The sequence below is a fragment of the Ambystoma mexicanum genome, chromosome 13 (genome assembly GCF_040938575.1).
Source record: "Ambystoma mexicanum isolate Mex_15411 chromosome 13, UKY_AmexF1_1, whole genome shotgun sequence".
NCBI classification, from domain to species: domain Eukaryota; kingdom Metazoa; phylum Chordata; class Amphibia; order Caudata; family Ambystomatidae; genus Ambystoma; species Ambystoma mexicanum.
The window spans coordinates 153,219,263-153,233,606 of record NC_090938.1 but is presented as its reverse complement, the minus strand read 5'-3'; positions in this window follow the sequence as shown (position 1 = coordinate 153,233,606).

The window sequence follows — 14,344 nt, the reverse complement described above, 5'->3', positions numbered from 1 at the left end:
ATTAGAGCGGCACATCCCGCGGAGTCTGCTGTCATTTTAAGGTCATCCCAGATCAAGGATATGGTGGTTTCAGTTCCGTGACGTGTTCTGAAACTTGATTGGGCGGGGTCAAGGAGATTGTTGGCTTCGACAAAGGCGTTTAGTTGGGAGTAGGCGGTTCGGTCAATGAGTTTGGCAAGGAATCTGGTGTTTGAGATTGGGCGGTAGTTTTTGGGCTCGAGAGGATCGAGCGAAGGTTTTTTAATTAGAGGTTTGACGTGTACCATTTTGAATGCTTTGGGAAAAATACCGGAGGAAAGAGAGGCATTTATGATAGACCTTGCGTGTTCTCCTGCGCAGGTGGAAGCAAAATTGTCTTTAAGGGTTGTGGCTGGGCAGGGGTCTAGAGGGGATCCAGATGGTTTGTGGGGGATAGGAGTTTGAGAAATTGTTCTGGTGATATTGGACTAAAGGATTCGAACGTTGGTTGAGTAGAGGTTGCAGTTGACGGGCTGGCCAGTATGGGTGGAGGATTGTCAATTGGCTGTAAGAGAGCCAGTTTGGTGTTTAGAGTTTTTGTCCTTTCAATAGCTGTGGTGTAAAAGTGGAGGGAGAGTGAGTCACACAGTGATTGTGACAGGGTCGGGACGGTTGTATTACAAATTGGATTGGTGAATTCGGAGATGATTTTGTGGAGTTCTTTGCTCGGGTTTTTGCAGTTTAGGATTCGGGTGTTGTAGTGGGCTTTTTTAGCTTTCCGGATTTCGGCCTTGTACCGGTACAAGTGTGGGGCCAAGGTGGTCCTGCTCTCGTGGGTTTTCTCTTTTTGCCAATTGCGTTCTAGGTATTTGTAGTGTTGTTTAGTGGTCTTCAGCTCAGGAGTGAACCATCTGGGGAACGGGCCACGGCGGGTTGATGGTTTGCACGGAGGGGTGAGTCGCATCAGAGATGCGTTGAGCCATGAGTCAAAGGCCTTAGGTGTTAGTTGGTTGTTAGGGCGGCAGGTAGGTGGTGGAGACTGGAGGAGTGCCTCGGCTAGGTCTGGGGTGATTATTAGTTTTTTCCAGCATTTGCGTAGGTTCGGAGGTTCAGATGCGGGTACGGGAAGGGGGCCGGGTGTGGGGATGCAAACGAGAGAATGAAGTGATCGGACCAGATGGTAGGAGTGAGGGGCTTTAACTGAATCTGGGTGTTGGAGCTAAAGATGGCATCGAGAGTGTGTCCTTTAAAATGAGTCGGGCCGTTTATGTGGGGTTGGAGATTAATTGCATCTAGACCGTCAATCAGGGCGTGTGTCATAGGATTGGTGGGGATGTCGAGCCATATGTTGAAGTCTCCGAGAAGGGTGAGGTTGGGATGGTTTATTTGGAGGGTGGCAATAGAGTCGCAAAGGTTGTTTGCGAAATGTCTATCGTAGCCAGGGGGCCTATAGATTATTAGGAAGGTGTGTGAGAGCGACGGGGAGAGGGATAGTTTAACGAGGAGGGATTCGCAGGATGGAGGGTTGGTTGTCCATGATTGAGGCGCGGAAGAGAGATTTGAAGACGAATGCTACTCCCCCTCCTCTGGACGGACAGTTCAGTGGGATGAGGCAGTAGTCGGGCGGAAAGGCTTCATTTGCGATTGGGCGGAAGTCATCAGAGAACCAGGTTTCAGTGATGAAAACTAGGTCTGGTTTGACAGAGGTTAGGAGGTCAAAGATGCAATGTCTGTTTTGTGCTACAGAGCGGGCTTTAAATAGGATACAGTTCACATCGGCAGGGAAGGTTGGTTTTGGTGCTGGAGCGGGATTGGGCGGAGGGGGAGAGAGTAGAGGGAGAGGGGTAGGGTTGGTGATGCTAGGGAAAAGTGGGCGAGCCGAAAGTGTTGCAGGCTTCGGGTGCGGTTCGGTGGATGTGTGTGATGGGATGATCGGGTTTGGGGTGGGGGATTTGAGGGTGGGGGGAGGGCGGTTGGGAGTTTCGGTTGCAGTTGAGGAGAAATCGAGGGAGAGGGGTTTCAGGAAGGGAGAGGCCACGGGGGAGGGTGGAGATTGTGGGAGAGAGGTGGTGGGTCGAGACAAGGGAGGCGAGGAGAGCAGAGAGGTTGAGGGGGACCAGGAACGCTTCCTCTTTAGTTTCTTTGCTGCGACTGGTGTGAGAGAGAGGGTAGGGGGGTCAGAGGGAGAGACGGAGGCAGCTTCGGTTCTCGCTAGGGCTAGGCGTGCAGTTTTTAGGGAGGGGAAAGGGTGCAGTCGGGGGGGGGAAGGTGGCAGGGGTATGATGGCAAGGCGGGGGGTGGGTGATTGCAGGGTGGGGTGTGGTAGTGAGGGGAGCGGGCATGGGCAGTGCTGGCGGGTCGGCGATGTGGTTCAGGGGATGAGAGGTCTTGGGGTGAGTGGCGGTGTGGTTCAGGAGATGAGTGGTCTTGGGGTGGGTGGCACGCCATTGTGCCCCCCTGGCTTGGTGTTTGGAGAGGGTGCTGGCACGGATTGCGAAGGGGGTGGGTTGTCTTGGGGGGGGGTGGGAAGGAGGGCAGATCGGAGAGTGGAGGAGGTCCATGGGAGTCATTTCTGACGGGCACTGGTGGAGTTGGTGCGCTCATGATTGGTGTGAGCTTTGGGTTGGTTTAGGAGGGTTTTCTGATTGTAGTTCTAGGGTCGGTGACTCACGCTTTTAGGCACACTTCCAGGCTCAACTAGTCAAGGACTAATTGGTGCTTCTAAGCAATTGGGTATACTTCTAACTGCAATTTGGTACGGTTCTAAATGCAATTGGGTACACTTCTAAATGCAGTTGGGTATACTACTGAAATGAAAAACTTTCAGAGAGGCTAAAACGCCTAAATGCAGTTGGGTACACTTTAATGCAATTGGGTATACTTCTAAATGCAATTGGGTACACTTCTAAATGCAGTTGGGTATACTACTGAATTGAAAAACTTTTCAGAGAGGCTAATGGGCGCAACTTCTAGATGCAATTGAGTACACTTCTAATTTCACCTTTCTCAGAGAGACTGTTGGGCGCAACTTCTAAATGCAATTGGGTACACTTCTAAATGCAGGTGGGAACAATTCTGAATTCAACTTTCCCAGAGAGGCTGTAGGGTACACTTCTAGATGCGAGTGGGAACAATTCTTAATTCAACTTTCTCAGAGAGGCTGGTGGGCGTAACTTCTAAATGCAATTGGGTACACTTCTAAATGCAATTGGGTACACTTCTAAATGCAGTTTGGTATACTACTGAATTGAACAACTTTTCAGAGAGGCTGGTGGGCGCAACTTCTAGATGCAATTGAGTACACTTTTAAATGCAATTGGGTACACTTCAGAATTAAGCTTTTCAGAGAGGTTAATGGGCGCAACTTCTAAATGCAATTGGGTATACTTCTAATTTCAACTTTCTCAGAGAGACTGTTGGGCGCAACTTCTAAATTCAACTTTTCAGAGAGGCTAATGGGTGCAACTTCTAAATGCTGGTGGGAAAAATTCTAAATTCAACTTTCCCAGAGAGGCTGTAGGGTACACTTCTAGATGCGAGTGGAGACATTTCTTAATTCAACTTTCTCAGAGAGGCTATTGGGAGTAACTTCTAAATGCAGGTGGGAACAATTCTAAATTCAATTCCCACAGAGAGGCTGATGGGCGCAACTTCTAAATGCAATTGGGTACACTTCTAAATGCAGGTGGGAACAAATCTAAATTCAACTTTCCCAGAGAGGCTGTAGGGTGTACTTCTAAATGCAGGTGGGAACAATTCTAAATTCAATTCCCATAGAGAGGCTATTGGGCGTAACTTCTAAATGCAATTGGGTACACTTCTAAATGTCGGTGGGAATAATTCTAAATTCAACTCCCACAGAGAGGCTAATGGGCGCAGCTTCTAAATGCGATTGGGTACACTTCTAAATGCAGGTGGGAACAATTCTAAATTCAACTTTCTCAAAGAGGCTGTGGGGTACACTTCTAGATGCGAGTGGGAACAATTCTAAATTCAACTCCCACAGAGAGGCTATTGGGCGCAGCTTCTAAATGCAATTGGGTACACTTCTAAATGCAGGTGGGAACAATTCTAAATTCAACTTTCTCAAAGAGGCTGTGGGGTACACTTCTAGATGCGAGTGGGAACAATTCTAAATTCAACTCCCACAGAGAGGCTATTGGGCGCAGCTTCTAAATGCAATTGGGTACACTTCTAAATGCAGGTGGGAACAATTCTAAATTCAACTTTCTCAGAGAGGCTATTGGGCGCAACTTCCAAATGCAATTGGGTACACTCCTAAATGCAAGTGGGAACAATTCCAAATTCAACCTTCCTAGAGAGGCTACCGGGTGCAACTTCTAAATGCAATTGGGTACACTTCTAAATGCAAGTGGGAACAATATTAAGTTCAACTATCTTACAGAGGCTATTGGGTGCAACTTCTAAATGCAATTGGGTACACTTCTAAATGCAAGTGGGAACTATAAATTCAACTCCCACAGAGAGGCTATTGGGCGCAGCCTTTAAATGCAATTGGGTACACTTCTAAATGCAAGTGGGAACAATTCCAAATTCAACCTACCCAGAGAGGCTACCGGGCGCAACTTCTAAATGCAATTGGGTACACTTCTAAATGCAAGTGGGAACAATATTAAGTTCAACTATCTTACAGAGGCTATTGGGCGCAACTTCTAAATGCAATTGGGTACACTTCTAAATGCAGGTGGGAACAATTCTAAATTCAACTTTCTCAGAGAGGCTATTGGGCGCAACTTCCAAATGCAATTGGGTACACTCCTAAATGCAAGTGGGAACAATTCCAAATTCAACCTTCCTAGAGAGGCTACCGGGTGCAACTTCTAAATGCAATTGGGTACACTTCTAAATGCAAGTGGGAACAATATTAAGTTCAACTATCTTACAGAGGCTATTGGGTGCAACTTCTAAATGCAATTGGGAACTATAAATTCAACTCCCACAGAGAGGCTATTGGGCGCAACTTCTAAATGCAATTGGGTACACTTCTAAATGCAAGTGGGAACAATATTAAGTTCAACTATCTTACAGAGGCTATTGGGTGCAACTTCTAAATGCAAGTGGGAACTATAAATTCAACTCCCACAGAGAGGCTATTGGGCGCAGCTTTTAAATGCAATTGGGTACACTTCTAAATGCAAGTGGGAACAATTCCAAATTCAACCTACCCAGAGAGGCTACCGGGCGCAACTTCTAAATGCAATTGGGTACACTTCTAAATGCAAGTGGGAACAATATTAAGTTCAACTATCTTACAGAGGCTATTGGGCGCAACTTCTAAATGCAATTGGGTAGACTTCTAAATGCGAGTGGGAGCAATTCTAAATTCAAATTTCTCAGAGAGGCTGTGGGGTACACTTCTAGATGCGAGTGGGAACAATTCTAAATTCAACTTTCATAGAGAGGTTATTAGAGATTCCATCTAAGTGTGGCGTATGCTAACAATCATTAGTTGACATTATACTGCGGGCCATTGAAATGTAGGTTAGAGTGGCTGGAGCTTTCTGGAGTAGAGTAATTGCTCTTCCCCCCATCCAAGCCAACACTTACGGTTTTGTTGGTGTCTTGTGGCTTCCTTGGCGTCCCCTGCAGACACCGGCTGACACTTCCTGGAGCCGCCTCTGTTGGAGCCGCCCTTGGCCTTGGGGCCCTTAGCCGCTGGGGGCTGCCGGGCAAAGGGCTGCCCTGGACGGAGCAGTGATGAAGGGAGGGATGGGCGGGTTGGGGGGGGGCTGAACTAGGGGTGTGGGGGGCTGGGAGGCGGGCGGGCGAGGGATAACACGGAAGGGGAGGCAGGGAAGCACGGGGCAACGCGGGGCCTGGGGAGCCAAATTAAACTAAAAAATACACGGATGGGGTCGCGGATGGGGGGCGCACTCACCTGCTCCTCGGATGAGAAAGAGGAGTGGGTGCACCGGCACGGGTCGCTAGACCCAAGCGACTTCTAGGAAGTGACCAATCAGGGGTGGGGGTGGGCTGGGAGGCGGGTGGGCGAGGGATAACATGGAAGGGGAGGCAGGGAAGCACGGGGCAACGCGGGGCCTGGGGAGCCAAATTAAACTAAAAAATACATGGATGTGGTCGCGGATGGGGGGCGCACTCACCTGCTCCTCGGGTGAGAAAGAGGAGTGGGTGCACCGGCATGGGTCGCTAGACCCAAGCGACTTCTAGGAAGGGATCAATCAGGGGTGGGGGGTGGGCTGGGAGGCGGGCGGGAGAGGGATAACACGGAAGGGGAGGCAGGGAAGCACGGGGCAACGCGGGGCCTGGGGAGCCAAATTAAACTAAAAAATACACGGATGGGGTTGCGGATGGGGGGCGCACTCACCTGCTCCTTGGATGAGAAAGAGGAGTGGGTGCACCGGCACGGGTTGCTAGACCCAAGCGACTTCTAGGAAGTGACCAATCAGGGGTGGGGGGCGGGCTGGGAGGTGGGCGGGCGAGGGATAACACGGAAGGGGAGGCAGGGAAGCACGGGGCAATGCGGGGCCTGGGGAGCCAAATTAAACTAAGAAATACACGGATGGGGTCGCGGATGGGGGGCGCACTCGCCTGGTCCTCGGATGAGAAAGAGAAGTGTGTGCACCGGCACGGGTCGCTAGACCCAAGCGACTTCTAGGAAGTGACCAATCAGGGGTGGGGGGCGGGCGGTGAGGAATAACACGGAAGGGGAGGCAGGGAAGCACGGGGCAACGCGGGGCCTAGGGAGCCAAATTAAACTAAAAAATACACGGATGGGGTCGCGGATGGGGGGCGCACTCACCTGCTCCTCGGATGAGAAAGAGGAGTGGGTGCACCGGCAGGGGTCGCTTGACCCAAGCGACTTCTAGGAAGTGACCAATCAGGGGTGGGGGCGGGCTGGGAGGCGGGCGGGCGAGGGATAACACGGAAAGGGAGGCAGGGAAGCACGGGGCAACGCGGGGCCTGGGGAGCCAAATTAAACTAAAAAATACACGGATGGGGTCGCGGATGGGGGGCGCACTCACCTGCTCCTCGGATAAGCAAGTGGGCTTAAAAGACATGTGTAGTGGCCAGGGCCAAAGGTCATGGCCAGCAAGTGTGTCCAAAGAAACATATTGGGGGAGCATGTACATTGGACACGGATGAAAGCCATCGCTAGTGGCCTGGTAGTGTTTTGAAATAAACAGTGGGCACAGCCGAAGGCCATGCTCACTGGCCATGGCAGAAAAAAAAACGATGGTATAACAAAACCAGTGAAATCCTCTGAAAAATGCGTAGTAAAGGTGCAGTTAAGTTGTGCAGATTTAATGCAAAAAAAGCCCTTGAAATTCAGCGGATTTGGGAAGTCATGACCAGCTCAACACAGTATGTTCCTGTTGCAAAGCCCATGAACACATACATATTAAAAGAGAAGGGATTCACAATGACATGCAAAATGGAATTATTGGGGACATAGCATTAAGGGGAACATCAACGGGAGTGCACAGAGTTAAACTGGCCACATCCTCTGAATTTGAAGGCTTTTGTTGAATTAAATCTGTGCAATTTAACTCCTTTTGAACTAAGTGTTTATATATGTATGTATATATATACATATCAGGAAAACTAGAGGAAACAGGGCGGACCGCACTCGCCGTGAATCTAGGAGGGGTCCTACAATCCCGTGGCAGGAGAGGACCCAAGTAAAGAATGCATGGCTCACACGTGAAGGATTGAATAGTGATTTTAATGATTAAAATAGTGGACAAAGCCTGCACGAGATGTACAGGGCAAAATAGGGGGGGGGGGAAACAGCAGAACAGACAAAAGCAGGACGCCTGGTAAACGGCCCAACCACAACGCGTTTCGCGCTCAACTGAGCGCTTGATCACGTGGCACCACAGAATGGAGAGACACAAATAGCAGTTGCATGTAGTCCATCATCTATGTTAATTGGAGGAAGGTACTCTGGAGGACCGTAATGATGGCGGCCATATTTGAACGGAAAATCAACAAGGGCCTGCAATGAAATGCATATAGTGTCCTGAGAAAAACTACAGAAACACAAAAAATGTAAAGTGCCATACGGTCTTCCAATGAACCTAAAGATCCAATATGAGATTCCAATGGATAAGACTGATTATTGTATAAGAAAGGAATTTAAAAATTTGCCAGACAACAATATTTGAAAGATAGCATACATTGCAGCTCATTGGTCTGGATAGACTATTCAAAAGGCTCAGTGCCAGAATACAAAGCCAGAAGCAGCTCGAAAGCTATGATGGTAACATGTAAAGCAGCAATAAATATATCATATTAATGCATAAATATTGTACATTTTGACCAAAATCAACATAAAGTGCAAATGCAAGTTAATCAAGAGCAACATGTAAAGATGTGTAAACAGGCAAGATCACATAGGCCCTGATGGTATAAAGTGCAAGTGCAAGTCAGTTAGTAAGCAACATAAAAATTATACATATAGGCAGATAAAAATACCATAATAAAAGCTAGTCAGCATTGGGGCTATGTTGTAAAACTTTGGTGCAACAAGCAATATACCATATCGATGTAAGCTGAAATGCGCATTTGGGCCCAAGATGACATAAAGTGCAAGTGCAAGTTGGTCAGAGATGGCATGAATACATGTGCAAAGAGGCAAGATCACAAAAGCATTGGTAACAAAAAGTACAAGTGCTGATCAATTAGTAGGCAGCATAAACATTATGCAAGCCAACTAGATTATGTAAGCACATATGATTAAGAGCAATTTAAGACATTTAACTGGAAAATGATATCACAGCTGAGGCAATGTGCATTTATATAAGGCTGGCATAACACCCAAATTAGAGCGGGTGAGGTTGAAATAATAATAATAATCTTAACAAAACCAGATAGCCACAATGGAAAAGGTGTTGAAGAACACCAAAAGTTGGACATGCAGGACTACAGCAAAGAATATATAGACATGAGAAGTGTCAAATGTGCAATAAGGTCACAAGAATAATAACAATAATAGCCAGGAAAATACAACATTAGGGATAGCCTATGTTATTGGTGAAAATCTAAAATTCAAAGAGAAGAAAAGAATCCACAGAGAGAAATAGGGGGGAGGAAAAGAACACTGGTGGCAAATATAAGGAATATAATCAACTAATCAGAGTAAACGCGGAAATACATCAGTGATATAGGAAACAACAATCTTAAGTAGATAAATCGCACATGATGGGACCTACGTGCCTATAAATGTATGAAGCTCCTCGTCAAGATTATGGCCAATAGGAAACTTAGTGTCGAAATCCAGAATATATCTGGTTTCTAGCTGTCTGAGTTTAAGTACCCGATTCCCACCTCTGGGGTGAATCGGAATGTGCGCCACTGCAAAAAATTTAAGAAGAGAGTGATCATTATTGTGCTTTTCTTTGAAGTGCTTGGCCATAGGATATGCGGGATCAGAGTTTTTAATGGCCCTAAGATGCTGTAATATTCTAAGCTTGAGCTTGCATGTAGTACTCCCGACATACCATCTCATGCAAGGACATGAGAGCACATAGACCACAAAAGTGGTATCACAATTCATTGAGTATCTAATGGGCTGATGACATTGGGTGACCGGATGCAAGAAGGATTTGCATGAAATAGCATGAATGCAGGCCTTGCACTTGCAACATTTAGAAAATCCTATTGGGGATTCCATCAACGATTTCATATAAGGTGGCTTGGTATTGATGGGTGACAAGAAGCTGGAAACCAATTTGTCCCTAAGTGAGGGTACACGTTTATATGTGATGGTAGGACGTTTAGAGAGAAGAGGACCGAGATCCTTGTCAATGATAAGAATTCGCCAATGACGTTCTATAATTTTGCGAACCTGATTAGATGCATTGTCAAATGTGACAATCAGGCGGGGGTCATCATTGACGGTAGTTTTGACAGGCTTGATACTGTATAGTAGGTAATCCCTAGAAAGTCCACGTACCTTGATATAAGCCTGCTCTATAATTCTGCGCTCATAGCCTTGCTTGATAAAATCCTTAGCCGCCTGGCCACAATGGTAATCAAAAGATCTGTGCAGTTCCTGCGATATCTAATGAATTCCCCATACGGAATACTGCGTTTGCATGATGTAGGATGACAGCTGGTGGCATGTAAGGGCAGGCCAGTATTGGTAGGTTTTTTGTGTAACGCTGTGCAAAAACCGGTTCTCTCAAGGGTCACCACTACATCGAGGTAGACAATTTTGGTCGTACTGTTGCATTCTGTGAAACTCAAATTGGACTTGTTGGTATTTAATAATTTCACAAATAAAAGCCATTCAACCTTAGTGCCCTTCCATATAACGAAGACATCGTCAATATATCTCCACCATGCAACAATATGTGTGGCAAAACTCGATGTAAGTAGATCGCTTAAGAAGGTGGCCTCCCACCATCCCATTGTTAAGTTGGCATAAGACGGGGCAAAAGTACTACCCATGGCGGTGCCTCTTACTTGGCGAAAAAAAGAACCCTCAAATAAGAAAATATTGTTATTGAGGCAGAAAGAAAGCATTTCAAGGATCATGGAACTATGGCTATAGAAATTCAATGAGCGAGTATCAAGAAAATATTTACAAGCATCCATACCAACTTGATGGTCAATGGAAGTGTAAAGAGAGACAACATTAAGGGTTGCTAACAGTAAGCCCTCCTCCCAGGGTATATTAGAGATGTGTTGTAAAAAATCTTTGGTGTCCCGTAAATACGAGGGTAGAACTGAGACAAGAGGAGATAAGGTTTCATCAATGAATTGAGCCAGATGTTCAAGGAGAGAACCGCACAAGGTAACAATAGGCCTGCCTGGTTGATGTACAAGAGATTTATGTGTTTTTGGTAAAAAGTAGATTGTCGGTATGGTAAAACAAGATGGAGCTAAGAATTTAGCAAGATCATCATCAATTAGACCAATTTCAACCCACTTAACACATAGATCCTTAAGTTCAGACTGTATGTCATCGAAAGGATTTTTCGAGAGTTGGGCATAGCACAGTCGATCTTTGAGTTGGCGATTGGCCTCCAATACATAATGTACACGATCCTGGGTTACAATGTTTGAACCCTTGTCAGCCGGTTTAATAATAATATTCGGCAGGTTTTGTAATTCACTGATGGCCGTAAGCTGAGCAGAGGTGAGATTATATTTGCTCTTGTTAGTACTGTCACGTAATTTCCTAAGGTCACTGATACAAAGATCATAGAATGCTTCAATACATCCACCGACGGAAAATTGTGGATTGAACCTAGATTTCTCCTTAAGTTTGGTTCGTACATCCCAGTCAGGGTCAATGCCGAACTCGGTAAGATAAGTATTTGAAGGATCAAAGTCAGAGTCTTCAAGGGAAGCCAAGTCCATAAGGGATGGAAGATCAGAAATCAGAAGATCAGTATGCCCGGTGCGAGGTGTTGATAATTTAGGCATAGTGGGATTGAGGTAGAAGAATTTCTTGAGTCTGATCTTTCGGATAAATTTATCCAAATCAATACGTGACTGGACATAGTCAAAAGTTTTAGTAGGACAAAAGTTAAGCCCAAGAGAAAGGACAGAGGCTTGGGCTTTAGTGAGGATATGCGAAGATAAATTGATGATTTGGCACAGCTTCATATTGTCACTGGTTATTTTTTGGTTCCAGAGCGCGTTGCTCTGCTCTCTTGGCATGCTTCTGGCCCGTTTCCCACGCTGGCCTCGCCGAGTTGTTTTCCTCCTCGTGGTTTCTGTCCCCTTCCTCTTCCTTTGCCTCTGCCTCGCCCCCTTCCCCGTTGTTTCTGATTCTTCCCATCCTGGCATAGCAGTCTCATTTCGTCTAAAAAATTCAACTTGACAGACGGTTCCTCGTTTTCACAGACTGAAACATCTGATTCGGACGAGATAGAGTCGAGATCACCGACAACTGTGGGCCGGACCGTTGGTTTTTTCCGTAATGAATCAAATCTTCTGGCAAACGTAAAGATCCTACCTGTCTCATAGTCAATTTTGTCCCTGATAAACTTTCGGTGCTTCCGTTGTTTAATATCATCTTCATATGTAAGTAATGATTCGTTGATTTTACCACGGAGTTGTTTCCCCTCCTCAGACTGCGACAATTTAGCAAGTTCTGTTTCTTTTTTTGCAAGCTCTTCCACTGCCTTTGTTCTATCTGATTTGGCATATTTGACTAAAATCGTGAGGAAGTGTGCAGAACATCCTTTACTGGCATCTCCCCATTCCTGGAGCATGGCAGGGTCCTGATCCTCAAAGGACGGCATTGTCAAAATTCGTAGTCCTCGTGGTATGCGTCCAACATCGAGGTAATTTTGTAGTGAGTATTCCTCCCACCATTTAGAGATTTCCCTTCTTCGTAATTTTTCTATGTCTTTGAGCAGAGTGATTTCCGGATTAAGACTGACATTGTTCTTTTTAGTCCCGATAGAAGGTACTGAGGTAGGCATCTCCTGAGATTCATTAAAAAGATCCCTGGCCTGTGCAAGCCGAGCCGTTATCCAGGCGTCCTGCATGTCTGAAAATGCTGCGTGTATCCCCACCACTCGTGATATCCAAAAAAAAAGGGGGGAAGTCGTAATATATTGTTATAAGGATATCAACTTCTAAATAAATAAGAAGCATAAATCACGTGTGAGCATGAAATTGCATTCATTTTAAATAAAGTAGTCACTGTATGCCAGATCCATTGGAAAGTAATACAATAGAACGGCAGGTAGGCAGAAAGCTAGGGTGGAGTACGAGAGCATTATAATACCATCAGCATAGTGAACAGGAAGAGATGTAAGGCACTCAAGAAGTAATCACCTACCATTCAACCACAGTCCACGCGTCCTCCGGCACGCGTCTGATATTAGCAGCGGTAGGTGTTCTCGGGCTGCACTTCTTCCTCAATGCAACTCGACTTCAGTTAGCAGATAAATCTGCCCCTAGCGGCAGCGATCCCGCTTGGCAAAACGACCCTAAGCGATGGACGCGCCGAGAAAAGAAGAAGAGCTGCGGTGCGGGTCCAACACGGTACGCTCCGTGTATTGATAGCAGGAAAACTAGAGGAAACAGGGCGGACCGCACTCGCCGTGAATCTAGGAGGGGTCCTACAATCCCGTGGCAGGAGAGGACCCAAGTAAAGAATGCATGGCTCACACGTGAAGGATTGAATAGTGATTTTAATGATTAAAATAGTGGACAAAGCCTGCACGAGATGTACAGGGCAAAATAGGGGGGGGGGGAAACAGCAGAACAGACAAAAGCAGGACGCCTGGTAAACGGCCCAACCACAACGCGTTTCGCGCTCAACTGAGCGCTTGATCACGTGGCACCACAGAATGGAGAGACACAAATAGCAGTTGCATGTAGTCCATCATCTATGTTAATTGGAGGAAGGTACTCTGGAGGACCGTAATGATGGCGGCCATATTTGAACGGAAAATCAACAAGGGCCTGCAATGAAATGCATATAGTGTCCTGAGAAAAACTACAGAAACACAAAAAATGTAAAGTGCCATACGGTCTTCCAATGAACCTAAAGATCCAATATGAGATTCCAATGGATAAGACTGATTATTGTATAAGAAAGGAATTTAAAAATTTGCCAGACAACAATATATGAAAGATAGCATACATTGCAGCTCATTGGTCTGGATAGACTATTCAAAAGGCTCAGTGCCAGAATACAAAGCCAGAAGCAGCTCGAAAGCTATGATGGTAACATGTAAAGCAGCAATAAATATATCATATTAATGCATAAATATTGTACATTTTGACCAAAATCAACATAAAGTGCAAATGCAAGTTAATCAAGAGCAACATGTAAAGATGTGTAAACAGGCAAGATCACATAGGCCCTGATGGTATAAAGTGCAAGTGCAAGTCAGTTAGTAAGCAACATAAAAATTATACATATAGGCAGATAAAAATACCATAATAAAAGCTAGTCAGCATTGGGGCTATGTTGTAAAACTTTGGTGCAACAAGCAATATACCATATCGATGTAAGCTGAAATGCGCATTTGGGCCCAAGATGACATAAAGTGCAAGTGCAAGTTGGTCAGAGATGGCATGAATACATGTGCAAAGAGGCAAGATCACAAAAGCATTGGTAACAAAAAGTACAAGTGCTGATCAATTAGTAGGCAGCATAAACATTATGCAAGCCAACTAGATTATGTAAGCACATATGATTAAGAGCAATTTAAGACATTTAACTGGAAAATGATATCACAGCTGAGGCAATGTGCATTTATATAAGGCTGGCATAACACCCAAATTAGAGCGGGTGAGGTTGAAATAATAATAATAATCTTAACAAAACCAGATAGCCACAATGGAAAAGGTGTTGAAGAACACCAAAAGTTGGACATGCAGGACTACAGCAAAGAATATATAGACATGAGAAGTGTCAAATGTGCAATAA